At 42.9% G+C, this 12,981-nt stretch overlaps 2 protein-coding genes across 10 annotated transcripts in view; one reads left to right on the plus strand and one right to left on the minus strand.

Moving 5' to 3' along the window:
- Positions 1-12,981, plus strand: part of Slx4ip (SLX4 interacting protein) — a 189,698-nt gene that overhangs the window by 154,037 nt on the left and 22,680 nt on the right. The gene's annotated exons all lie outside the window — the stretch shown is intronic.
- Jag1 (jagged canonical Notch ligand 1) overlaps positions 10,480-12,981 on the minus strand; it is a 59,625-nt gene continuing 57,123 nt past the window's right edge. The window contains exon 28 of the transcript XR_013050788.1: positions 10,480-10,654. The gene's annotated coding sequence lies outside the window, so the exon portion shown is untranslated. The remainder of the gene's footprint in view (positions 10,655-12,981) is intronic.

The following is a 12,981-nucleotide window of genomic DNA, read 5'->3' on the forward strand; positions in this document are numbered from 1 at the left end:
CCTTGAACTGCATTCCCTATCACTTGATAGAAGACCTCAGACAGAGGGAGCATTTGGCTTTAGAAAATCAACCCCTGACTTGGTACACAGAGGTAGATGTGATATGTGCTATGTAAGCCTTGCTAAGTTTTCTTAGCAGTCAAGTGAAATAATAAATACTAAAGTGGCTTATAAACTCTAAAGCACTTGTGAATAATAATTGTTACCACCATTATTTCCTTCTTCCCCAGAGAAGAGTTCATACAAATGCCATACTGCTAGATTAGTGAATGATTGTATGTCCTTCATGGTATTGAAATGAGAGTAATGCTTGGTAACACCCATCCATCTGCACATAGTATTCTTCCAAGAAGGTTAGGCCCTTGTTTTTGTGTGTCTCTAATTTTCATCTCAGCTGCATTTGGCAACTACAAAGACTGAAGATGCAAAAGCTAAGTGATAAGCCCCCATGTAGTCAGCTGGTCATGTGGAGCTCTTTTAACCAATTGCAAAGAAGGAAAAAATATAGACTGTCCCTCTAAGTACCTTGTATTTATCGCAGCTGTCAGTAGACTCCTGTAGAACTGAAGCTTTGGGGGAGAAACTCCATCATTTCTCTAAGGTATTAGGAGTTGGGATAGCAGACTTCTCAGGCCTGAATTTCTAGGAGTCCATGCTCCACAGAACACCCACAGGGACAGCACAGATAAAGTTCATTGTGTGAATGGATTATGTTTGGAAAATTCATTAATAAGCAGATGATTTAGAATGCACCACTCATTTTCCCAAGGAAACATGTCATGATAGAGATGAGGTTCCCAGACAAGTCCATAAAAGCTGTTCCTATCAGGAGATATGAGTCTTGGAAAGAGGGGGCCTGACTGTCTGTGCTCAAGGAAACTAGCAAGAGCTATTTCTTCCATATCCCCAGGCAGAGGGCCAGCTCTAGAAAGAAATTTGAAACGAGACAGACATCTGTGATGTCTTCTCTCTGGCCTTTTGCCTTTTCCCCACTAAGTATCCTGATCTCTTTAATCCATCCTTTAGCCAGCCATACTACCTGTGTAGTGTAGCCATACCAGCACCCTCCGCTCCCTTTCTGTCCAAGGCCTTGAACTCCACCACTCGAGAAGTCACAGCAGTCTGAACCCTGAGTAAAAGGCCAGCTACTTGCTGCAGTTGCTGGCAAATTTGCAGCCCTAGATACAGTAGAAGAGATACTTTTTAACAAGGAGAATCTGGAGATAGGCCAAGTTTCCCTAAGGTAATTCACAGTGTATTTTAATATTCATCTGATCAAAGTTAGATAAATTTTATACAACTCTAATAGTGGTCAGTAGCTCCTCATGTCATCCACAGCCCCAAAGCTATGTGTTCTTTAAAATACCATGTCTTGTTATACTTGTCTGTACCCAAGACTCAACAGTAACCTAAGGTTGGTGAGGATTTATTTTTAGGTTCTCAAGGGCAGGTGAATGTAAACTGGAAAATCCCCGTGGTGTGTACACTTCCTACAAGATAACTTCCTTGATTTTTCACAGATACCATTTTAGGGCCACATTCTTTGCAGTTACTTACAGGTATTTCCCTAGATTTGTATACAACAGCTTCCTGGTCACAACTTCAAAGGAGAAAAATTATTTTTTTCTTTCTCGATACAGAATCTCATGTGTCCCAGGCTGGCCTCAGATTCACTCTGTAGCTGAGGATGATGTTGACTTCCCGACTCTGCTGCTTCTGCTACTCAGTGCTGGGGTTACCAGCATGTACTACCATGCCCAGATTATGTAGTGCTGGGTGTAGATGTAACCAACCGTCTTATTAAATAAGAAACACAGAAACAATGTAAAAGAGAAAGCCGAGAGGTCAGAGCTCAGAGCTAAAATCTCACCCTTCCTCCTGCTGTCCCAGCTTCGCGAAAAGAGACCTACCTCCTGTCGGTTCGTATTTTTAAAGTATGTTGTTCTGCCTTCTCATTGGTTGTAAACCCAAACACATGACTGCCTCGTCACTGTCTGAATGTACAGCCCCCTAGGTCTTAAAGGCATATGTCTCCAATGCTGGCTGTATCCCTGAACACACAGAGATCTTATGGGATTAAAGGCGTGTGCCACCACCGCCACACTCTTGCTATGGCTCTAATAGCTCTGACCCCCAGACAACTTTATTTATTAACATACAATCAAATTAATATTTCAGTACAAATCAAAATAATATTTCAATACAATTAGATTACCACCACATTTCCCCTTTTCTATTTTAATAAAAAGAAAAAAAAGAAAAAGGTTATGACTAACAAAAGAAAAACTATATACAAAAGTACAATAACTATATACAATATATACAAGTAATAAATACCTAAACAGGTATTTGACGAATCAGAGAAAATAATTCCATTATCTATCCTATTTTGATAATTCCAAGATGTATCTAATGTACTTTCTATCCTAATTAATTTTCAACTATAACTAACTAATCTTCAACCATAACTAACTAATCTTCAACTCCCTCAGAGACCCAAGAAGGGAATAATATTAGCTAACAAAAATAAAAACAGGAAGTGCATGCAAGCAACTTCCAAAAAAATTTTGTGAGTTGACAGAAACAGCCAGCTGCCTGGGCAGTCACCTGAGGTTTCTCCGCAGTGTTGGGGCATCATCTTCAGCCTATAGGCTTAGTGTATCTGACAGACTCATTTGTGAAGTAGGATGTACACAAGGTCAACAGTTCAACCTCACATTGGGTGAGAGCAGTCCACGTACCAGAAACACCTGAATTCCACTAGTGTCCTGTCATGATTCAGGATTTTAAATTCTGGAAATTGTTGACAGTTTTTTAATTCAGCTGTCCATTCTTCTTGGCTGTGTATATATGGCTTCATCTCAGCATCCCCTTCTTCTCCACATCCCTCTATTAAATGCCAGTCTACTTTTGAGAGGCATGAGCTTTCAGCTGCTGTTCCATTGTACAACAGAATCCATCGGCCCTCTGCCTGTTAAGCTGCCTTCGAAGAAAAGGGCACCGTACCTTTTCCGGATGCGAAGGCCACTTCAGGGATGGTGCCATATTGTCCTGGCCTCAGAAGATGCCTTTTGATAAAGCCATAACCACACTTGTTTTGGCAAGAATCAGTAGTCCCTTGTTTCGTGATCTGTCTGTCCATTTTGTCCTGTTGATTCGAGGATACTTTGTTGTCCAGTGGCTAACTTTTGCCAGAATGAAAGTTGACTCCATATGCAGTTTCTTCAATGCCCATATTTTCTCTAAAGTAGATTGGTACTGCCAGGAGCCGACATGTCTCAAAAAAGAAAAATTTTCTAAGTTATTAAAACATTTTAAATGCCATATTCTGTAGATCTCTGAAGGGTTTGAAGATGACCTGTCTAAAACATCTCTGCTCAATTTTTAAAACATATCCAATATGACTACAAGTTCTATGATAATGTCTAACTACTAGCTTTCATTTCTTTATATCCTAATAGTTGATAATAATAACATTCAAGGGTCAGAAATTTGCATTACATTGTTAAATGGATGGAATAAATACAATTAGAAATATACATATAGCATTTTCTAACAATATCAGTTTCAAATTTGTGTACAATATAAAACAATTCAATCCAATGTAAAGTATTTAAAACTAGTAATTGTCTTTCTCTTTTCTTTCTTTTTTTTTCTTTCTTTCTTTCTTTCTTTCTTTCTTTCTTTCTTTCTTTCTTTCTTTCTTTCTTTCTTTCTTTCTTTCTTTCTTTTTTTTTTTTAAACAAGAACCTTAAATCTAATCTCCTTTGCTTAGCCTTTTTCCTAACCCTTGACAATAACTTGTAACCAACCCCCCTAAATACTGAAAATTATCCCAGACCCAGAACCCATTAAAAAGACCAAAAAACCACCTGCCCCACACCACCTCTTTGGGAATGTGGGCGTCGTATTCTTAAAATTGCTTCCTGCTGGGTATGGGCGAAGTTTTCTTTATCCTGAAAGAAAAATTTTAGGTTAATTGTCAAATTCTAGGAGAGGTAACTATATCCTTCATTATCCAGTCTGTGTATAATGCCAAAGTTGAGGGTTTATCTCAAGTCCTTATTCAAGTAGTCTTTGAGACTGGATCATCTCAGCTAGTCATCTCAAATTTGCTCTGAGCATCTTGTAGTTCAAAGCTGATCTGTGGATGATGTTTGTCAGCAAGCTACAGATGGCGCCCAACGTGTTGGCAAGAGTTTCTACCTAAAACCTGAGAAAAGATTCTAAAACGGAACTAAAAACAGCTTCCTAATTGTCTCTCTCAAATGAGCAGCAGCTGCCGGTTTGAGTTACTGGCGGGTTCCTGGCGTGTGCGCTCGATCTGCAGTATGGCGGAAATGAGGCCTCTGCAAGTGGCACATTAAGCTGCGTGATAGATTTAGCCTTTCCTAGTACAAAACAAAAAAAGAGGTTTCTGGGCTACACACTGCTTGGATAAAAGCATAGACCCACGATGGCTCCCAGAGCTGGTGGAAAATGTACCACCGCCATGTTGGGAAGCTGAAGGGGGTGGAGCCAGCAGCCACAGAGCCATTTCAGGCTTAAAAGGCTGCAGTTTAAAGCAATAGGCTCAAGGTAATATAAAAAATAAGCCACATAAAGATGGCCACCACACAGAGAATCTGGATTATGTTCTCTTTGATATTCATAACTGAAGAGAAACATTTGATTGCAAAAGCTGTTGAGTTATGCCAAAATGTGTGTTTTAAAGGTACCTTAACTTCAAAATTTGGATGTAAGGATATGTTGCTTTGGAAAGGAGGCTCTGCTTTTGTTTCCACAGAAAGTCAGAGGCTATGGATTTGTTCCAGATTAAGATACATCAGGTTTGACCAGCCAAGACCACCTGAAAGGTCTCCAATGACACCATGGCCCAGATGATCCAACATCCAAAATCATTTCAAGGCAACTGGCTCAGACGATATGGTCTCACGGACTACTCCATGATCCTAAAATTTTCTTTGTGTCCCCATAAGATACAGCGCCCCCCTCCAGCAGGAAGTAGTAAGAGAAGCTACGCCCAAATTCCCAAATATACCAAGTTGACTTTGGAGATGTGTAAAAGTTAAAACCTTCCTTTTAAAAAAAAAGAAAGGGGAAGTGCTGTGGGACGGTCTGTATGTCAAAATGCTCTGATTGGTCAATAAATAAAACACTGGTTGGCCAGTGGCCAGGCAGGAAGTAGGTGGGACAAGGAGAGAGGAGAATTCTGGGAAGCAGAAGGCTGAGGCAGAGACACTGCAGCCACCGCCATGACCAGCAGCATGTGAAGATGCCGGTAAGCCACCAGCCACGTGGCAAGGTATAGATTTATGGAAATGGATTAATTTAAGCTATAAGAACAGTTAGCAATAAGCCTGCCACGGCCATACAGTTTGTATGCAATATAAGTCTCTGTGTTTACTTGGTTGGGTCTGAGCGGCTGTGGGACTGGCGGGTGACAAAGATTTGTCCTGACTGTGGGCAAGGCGGAAAACTCTAGCTACAAATGTTGGGCGCCATTTGTAGCTAGAGTTTTCCGCCTTGCCCACAGTCAGGACAAATCTTTGTCACCCGCCAGTCCCACAGCCGCTCAGACCCAACCAAGTAAACACAGAGACTTATATTGCTTACAAACTGTATGGCCGTGGCAGGCTTCTTGCTACCTGTGCTTATAGCTTAAATTAGTCCATTTCCATAAATCTATACCTTGCCACGTGGCTGGTGGCTTACCGGCATCTTCACATGCTGCTGGTCATGGCGGCGGCTGCAGTGTCTCTCCGCTTCAGCCTTCTGCTTCCCAGCATTCTTCTCTCTCCTTGTCCCACCTACTTCCTGCCTGGCCACTGGCCAATCAGTGTTTTATTTATTGACCAAGGAGAGCAACAGATTTGACATACAGACCATCCCACAGCACTTCCCCTTTCTTTTTTTTAAAAGGAAGGTTTTAACTTTTACACATCTCCAAAGTCAGCTTGGTATATTTGGGAATTTGGGCGTAGCTTCTCTTACTACTTCCTGCTGGAGGGGGGCGCTGTATCTTATGGGGACACAAAGAAAATTTTAGGATCATGGAGTAGTCCGTGAGACCGTATCTTCTGAGCCAGTTGCCTTGAAACGATTCTGGATGTTGGATCATCTGGGCCATGGTGTCATCAGAGACCTTTCAGGTGGTCTTGGCTGGTCAAACCTGATGTATCTTAATCTGGAACAAATCCATAGCCTCTGGCTTTCTGTGGAAACAAAAGCAGAGACTCCTTTCCAAAGCAACATATCCTTACATCCAAATTTTGAAGTTAAGGTACCTTTAAAACACACATTTTGGCATAACTCAACAGCTTTTGCAATCAAATGTTTCTCTTCAGTTACGAATAACAAAGAGAACATAATCCAGATTCTCTGTGTGGTAGCCATCTTTACGTGGCTTATGTTTTATATTACCTTGAGCCTATTGCTTTAAACTGCAGCCTTTTAAGCCTGAAACAGGGCTGTGGCTTCTGTCTCTGCCCACTTCAGCTTCCCAACATGGCGGTGGTACGTTTTCCGCCAGCTCTGGGAGCCATCAACTCTCAGAAATAGTGAGTCTATGCTTCTATCAAGGCAGCGTGTAGCCCAGAAACCTCTCTTTGTTTTGTACTAGCAAAGGCTAAATCCACCACGCAGCTTAATGTGCCACTTGCAGAGGCCTCATTCCCACCATACTGCAGGTCGAGCTTGCACACTAGGAGCCCGCCAGTAGCTCAAACCGGCAGCTGCTGCTCATTTGAGAGAGACAATTAGGAACTGTTTTTAGTTCCGTTTTAGAATCTTTTCTCAAGTTTTAGGTGGAAACTCTTGCCAACACGTTGGGCGCCATTTGTAGCTAGAGTTTTCCGCCTTGCCCACAGTCAGGACAAATCTTTGTCACCCGCCAGTCCCACAGCCGCTCAGACCCAACCAAGTAAACACAGAGACTTATATTGCTTACAAACTGTATGGCCGTGGCAGGCTTCTTGCTACCTGTGCTTATAGCTTAAATTAGTCCATTTCCATAAATCTATACCTTGCCACGTGGCTGGTGGCTTACCGGCATCTTCACATGCTGCTGGTCATGGCGGCGGCTGCAGTGTCTCTCCGCTTCAGCCTTCTGCTTCCCAGCATTCTTCTCTCTCCTTGTCCCACCTACTTCCTGCCTGGCCACTGGCCAATCAGTGTTTTATTTATTGACCAAGGAGAGCAACAGATTTGACATACAGACCATCCCACAGCACTTCCCCTTTCTTTTTTTTAAAAGGAAGGTTTTAACTTTTACACATCTCCAAAGTCAGCTTGGTATATTTGGGAATTTGGGCGTAGCTTCTCTTACTACTTCCTGCTGGAGGGGGGCGCTGTATCTTATGGGGACACAAAGAAAATTTTAGGATCATGGAGTAGTCCGTGAGACCGTATCTTCTGAGCCAGTTGCCTTGAAACGATTCTGGATGTTGGATCATCTGGGCCATGGTGTCATCAGAGACCTTTCAGGTGGTCTTGGCTGGTCAAACCTGATGTATCTTAATCTGGAACAAATCCATAGCCTCTGGCTTTCTGTGGAAACAAAAGCAGAGACTCCTTTCCAAAGCAACATATCCTTACATCCAAATTTTGAAGTTAAGGTACCTTTAAAACACACATTTTGGCATAACTCAACAGCTTTTGCAATCAAATGTTTCTCTTCAGTTACGAATAACAAAGAGAACATAATCCAGATTCTCTGTGTGGTAGCCATCTTTACGTGGCTTATGTTTTATATTACCTTGAGCCTATTGCTTTAAACTGCAGCCTTTTAAGCCTGAAACAGGGCTGTGGCTTCTGTCTCTGCCCACTTCAGCTTCCCAACATGGCGGTGGTACGTTTTCCGCCAGCTCTGGGAGCCATCAACTCTCAGAAATAGTGAGTCTATGCTTCTATCAAGGCAGCGTGTAGCCCAGAAACCTCTCTTTGTTTTGTACTAGCAAAGGCTAAATCCACCACGCAGCTTAATGTGCCACTTGCAGAGGCCTCATTCCCACCATACTGCAGGTCGAGCTTGCACACTAGGAGCCCGCCAGTAGCTCAAACCGGCAGCTGCTGCTCATTTGAGAGAGACAATTAGGAACTGTTTTTAGTTCCGTTTTAGAATCTTTTCTCAAGTTTTAGGTGGAAACTCTTGCCAACACGTTGGGCGCCATTTGTAGCTAGAGTTTTCCGCCTTGCCCACAGTCAGGACAAATCTTTGTCACCCGCCAGTCCCACAGCCGCTCAGACCCAACCAAGTAAACACAGAGACTTATATTGCTTACAAACTGTATGGCCGTGGCAGGCTTCTTGCTACCTGTGCTTATAGCTTAAATTAGTCCATTTCCATAAATCTATACCTTGCCACGTGGCTGGTGGCTTACCGGCATCTTCACATGCTGCTGGTCATGGCGGCGGCTGCAGTGTCTCTCCGCTTCAGCCTTCTGCTTCCCAGCATTCTTCTCTCTCCTTGTCCCACCTACTTCCTGCCTGGCCACTGGCCAATCAGTGTTTTATTTATTGACCAATGAGAGCAACAGATTTGACATACAGACCATCCCACAGCACTTCCCCTTTCTTTTTTTTAAAAGGAAGGTTTTAACTTTTACACATCTCCAAAGTCAGCTTGGTATATTTGGGAATTTGGGCGTAGCTTCTCTTACTACTTCCTGCTGGAGGGGGGCGCTGTATCTTATGGGGACACAAAGAAAATTTTAGGATCATGGAGTAGTCCGTGAGACCGTATCTTCTGAGCCAGTTGCCTTGAAACGATTCTGGATGTTGGATCATCTGGGCCATGGTGTCATCAGAGACCTTTCAGGTGGTCTTGGCTGGTCAAACCTGATGTATCTTAATCTGGAACAAATCCATAGCCTCTGGCTTTCTGTGGAAACAAAAGCAGAGACTCCTTTCCAAAGCAACATATCCTTACATCCAAATTTTGAAGTTAAGGTACCTTTAAAACACACATTTTGGCATAACTCAACAGCTTTTGCAATCAAATGTTTCTCTTCAGTTACGAATAACAAAGAGAACATAATCCAGATTCTCTGTGTGGTAGCCATCTTTACGTGGCTTATGTTTTATATTACCTTGAGCCTATTGCTTTAAACTGCAGCCTTTTAAGCCTGAAACAGGGCTGTGGCTTCTGTCTCTGCCCACTTCAGCTTCCCAACATGGCGGTGGTACGTTTTCCGCCAGCTCTGGGAGCCATCAACTCTCAGAAATAGTGAGTCTATGCTTCTATCAAGGCAGCGTGTAGCCCAGAAACCTCTCTTTGTTTTGTACTAGCAAAGGCTAAATCCACCACGCAGCTTAATGTGCCACTTGCAGAGGCCTCATTCCCACCATACTGCAGGTCGAGCTTGCACACTAGGAGCCCGCCAGTAGCTCAAACCGGCAGCTGCTGCTCATTTGAGAGAGACAATTAGGAACTGTTTTTAGTTCCGTTTTAGAATCTTTTCTCAAGTTTTAGGTGGAAACTCTTGCCAACACGTTGGGCGCCATTTGTAGCTAGAGTTTTCCGCCTTGCCCACAGTCAGGACAAATCTTTGTCACCCGCCAGTCCCACAGCCGCTCAGACCCAACCAAGTAAACACAGAGACTTATATTGCTTACAAACTGTATGGCCGTGGCAGGCTTCTTGCTACCTGTGCTTATAGCTTAAATTAGTCCATTTCCATAAATCTATACCTTGCCACGTGGCTGGTGGCTTACCGGCATCTTCACATGCTGCTGGTCATGGCGGCGGCTGCAGTGTCTCTCCGCTTCAGCCTTCTGCTTCCCAGCATTCTTCTCTCTCCTTGTCCCACCTACTTCCTGCCTGGCCACTGGCCAATCAGTGTTTTATTTATTGACCAATGAGAGCAACAGATTTGACATACAGACCATCCCACAGCAGCTGGGGCTCAAGCCTAGGGCTTCGTGAATTCTTGGCAAGCACGTTATCCAAAATGAATTATAGCCTCAGCCCTACAGAAAGAAAACTGTTACATTATTTTAAAGGAAAAATCAGTAGTATTTGTGACTAACCTGGGTGGCAGCACACTCCCTCCACAAGCTTGGTTCTCTCTTCCCTAGAGATCCAGCCTTTCCTGGAAGCAGAAGAGTGAAAGGCTTAGGGGGGAAAGACTCTACCTTCACTGTGGGAAATGGGCAGATGACTTGACATAATAGAACTTTTGAAATGGAAAAAAGCATGCTTCTTCACACAGCTTCACTTAGCAGCAGCTGACCCCTGGCCTGCCTGCTTTGCCTAAAGTATCATAACACATGTCTACTTCCATTGTCCTTAGAAAAATGACTTCAGTCTTGTGGAATTCATCAGATGCCACCTCCCTTTTCTTTTATTATATTTTGCTTCTGTTCCTTTGAGGGGATACATGATGCTCCTGGATGTGTCTATCCTTTGTTACGATCCTATTCCATCTGTCTGTCCTTCTATTAGTTCTTTAGCTTATTAGTGAATAATTTCAGAAAATATTAGAAATGAACTTTGGAAGATGCTTCCTCCTCATTGTTAGGACACGTGATTGGGATGGCCATGTCACATTGTCATCTGATATGATGCATTCTCATGTACAAGCTTCATTTCAGCTGCCTCTCTATGACTGCCTCAGCTTCCCATACTGGATCACACTTCAGAATCCAGATGTGCCTGAAAATCAGAAGGCAGTGCACTAAAGGAACGTTATATACTTTAATTCTCTCAGCTTTATGTTTTAATACTGTTACATGTTCCCTAAATAAACCAATATGATATATTATACTTTTACTCTGCTCTTATTGTTTATAAAAGGTGTTGTTGGCAGAGTGCAGGGGCCTGGCACCTACAGTAACTTATTCAGTACAACAGACTTAGAAGAGATTCATTGAGTTTTGAACCTTTTCATTTTCTACAGACAGGCAGGATAACTCCAACTAGCACAGGGGAGAAAATGAGGTTTTTACTGATATCCCTGACAGCTCCAGACTTTAAGTAGAGCTTGATCAGAGACAAAAAGAGTATTCTGAAAACTCAGTTTCTTGCCACTGTTAGCTCTGCCAGCCTCTGCTGACTCTGTTCTCTGCCTGTATATGGTGGTTGGTCCTGGCATCTTTTCTTCCCAGGCAGAAAGAGAACAGACCTCTACCCAAGACAGCTGTGCTGGCTAGTTGTATATCAACTTGACACAAGCTCGAGTCATTTTGGAAGAGGAAACCTCAATGAGAAAATGCTGCTACCAGATTGGCCTGTGGGAAAGCAGTGTAGTGCATTCTCTTATTGATGATCAATATGGGACAGTCCACCTTATTGTGGACAATGCCACCTCTCAGCTAGTGGTCCTGAGGGCTATAAGGAAACTAGCTGTGGAAACCATGAGGAAGAAGCCAATAAGCAGCATTCCTCCATAGCTTCTTCTGTTCCTGCCCTGACTTCGTGATGGACTGTGATATAAAAGTGTAAGATGCACTAAACCCTTTCCTCCCCAAGTGCTTTGGCCATGATATTTTAGTGCAGTAACAGAAACCGTAACTAAGACAACAGCCATGTTGTCGTGTGTGTGTGTGTGTGTGTGTGTGTGTGTGTGTGTGTGTGTGTGTGTGTGTGACAGATTAAGAAATGGATGCTCAACAAAGATGAGTCAGTTTTCCAAATCTCTCAGCCAGATAATGACTAGAAGGGACTGTAGCCAAGGACTTCTGATTCAGAGTCATCTTGCTACACCTCCATCCCACCATGACAGCAGATGACATGTGGCCACTGTGCAGAGAAGGGAAAGCGCTGCCTGGGGCGGCCCTTACAGATGAGATGTCGGGCAAGGGCTTTTGGAACTGTGAATTTCTATAGGTGTAGAGAGCATCTTTTCCTATTTACAAACTCCATATGATTTGAGAAGACATCTAGCATTTACCTAGACGTCTCTTTATTGGTTTGTTTGTTTTAACCAATAATGTCAAGAAAAATAGTGTAACATTTTTCAGGTTCCAAAGGGCTTCATACACCTCTCCTTACTCACACGCAAAAATGAAAGTGAGTCACTGGGGCTTGTAAAACTAGCCCTGGGACAAGCCAACACTGAGTGTGAGACCTTGTGCTGCCCTGTCCTTCAGCTTTGTGCTCTCTGCCATTTGAGTTGCTGATAAGCCCCGGACAGATCATCTCAGCAGCTGTGATCATGAGAAATGAGAAACAGTGACTTTCTGAGTGTGCCTCAGATGTAGACACATAATACTTGGTGAATTCCCTCCTTTAAAAATATAGTTGGACTGTCATTTTAACTTGGGGTGCACAAAACAAACTCTGCATTATAATGAGAAAATGGGTTCAGCTCTCAAAAGATGATGGTGATGGTGGTGACAAAAATATATTACTACATTAATAACTGCCTTGGGGGGCAAAAATCGTACTGTCTTCATGTGACATATTTTACAGTCTTACAAACAGCAGTTTGGTGACCTAGCCCTTGTACAGTCATGGCTGTGAGAGATACCAAGAGTACCATTTAGCAAGGAGTAAGCTATGTGTGTCCATCCTGCACAGGAGTGCTCAGTGGCTTGACCTGGCCTCCCAAATCTCTACCCCATTCCAACCTCAACTAATGTTGAAGTCCTAGTGTCTCTAGGTAAATGCTAGAGAACTGGCTCTAAGACTTTTCCAGAAGAAATTCCATCTGTCATGTAGTCATTGGCATTACCACCTTGTGCTATATGTTCATGTTGAATTAGTTCCTGACCAACAGCATTGGGGCTGTAGTAACAGTCATAAAACCTGCCTCACTAAACTATGTTGGGAGTAACAGTAAAGTGTGCCTCCATTTCCCTGCTTTTCCTTAATGAAAAATTCTTCCAAAGTATTGTTTAGGCCTGTACTGGCCAACATGGTTTCCATTGACTGCATTCTGCCTATAAGCATTTGAAGGGCAAGTCAGAAATTATACACTCTATGTAAAGTACATACTGGCTGCTGTGGACTCAGGGCATAAAATGGCTCAATATTTTTAT

Source organism: Peromyscus maniculatus, chromosome 4, assembly GCF_049852395.1.
Source record: "Peromyscus maniculatus bairdii isolate BWxNUB_F1_BW_parent chromosome 4, HU_Pman_BW_mat_3.1, whole genome shotgun sequence".
In the NCBI taxonomy this organism is placed as follows: Eukaryota; Metazoa; Chordata; class Mammalia; order Rodentia; family Cricetidae; genus Peromyscus; species Peromyscus maniculatus.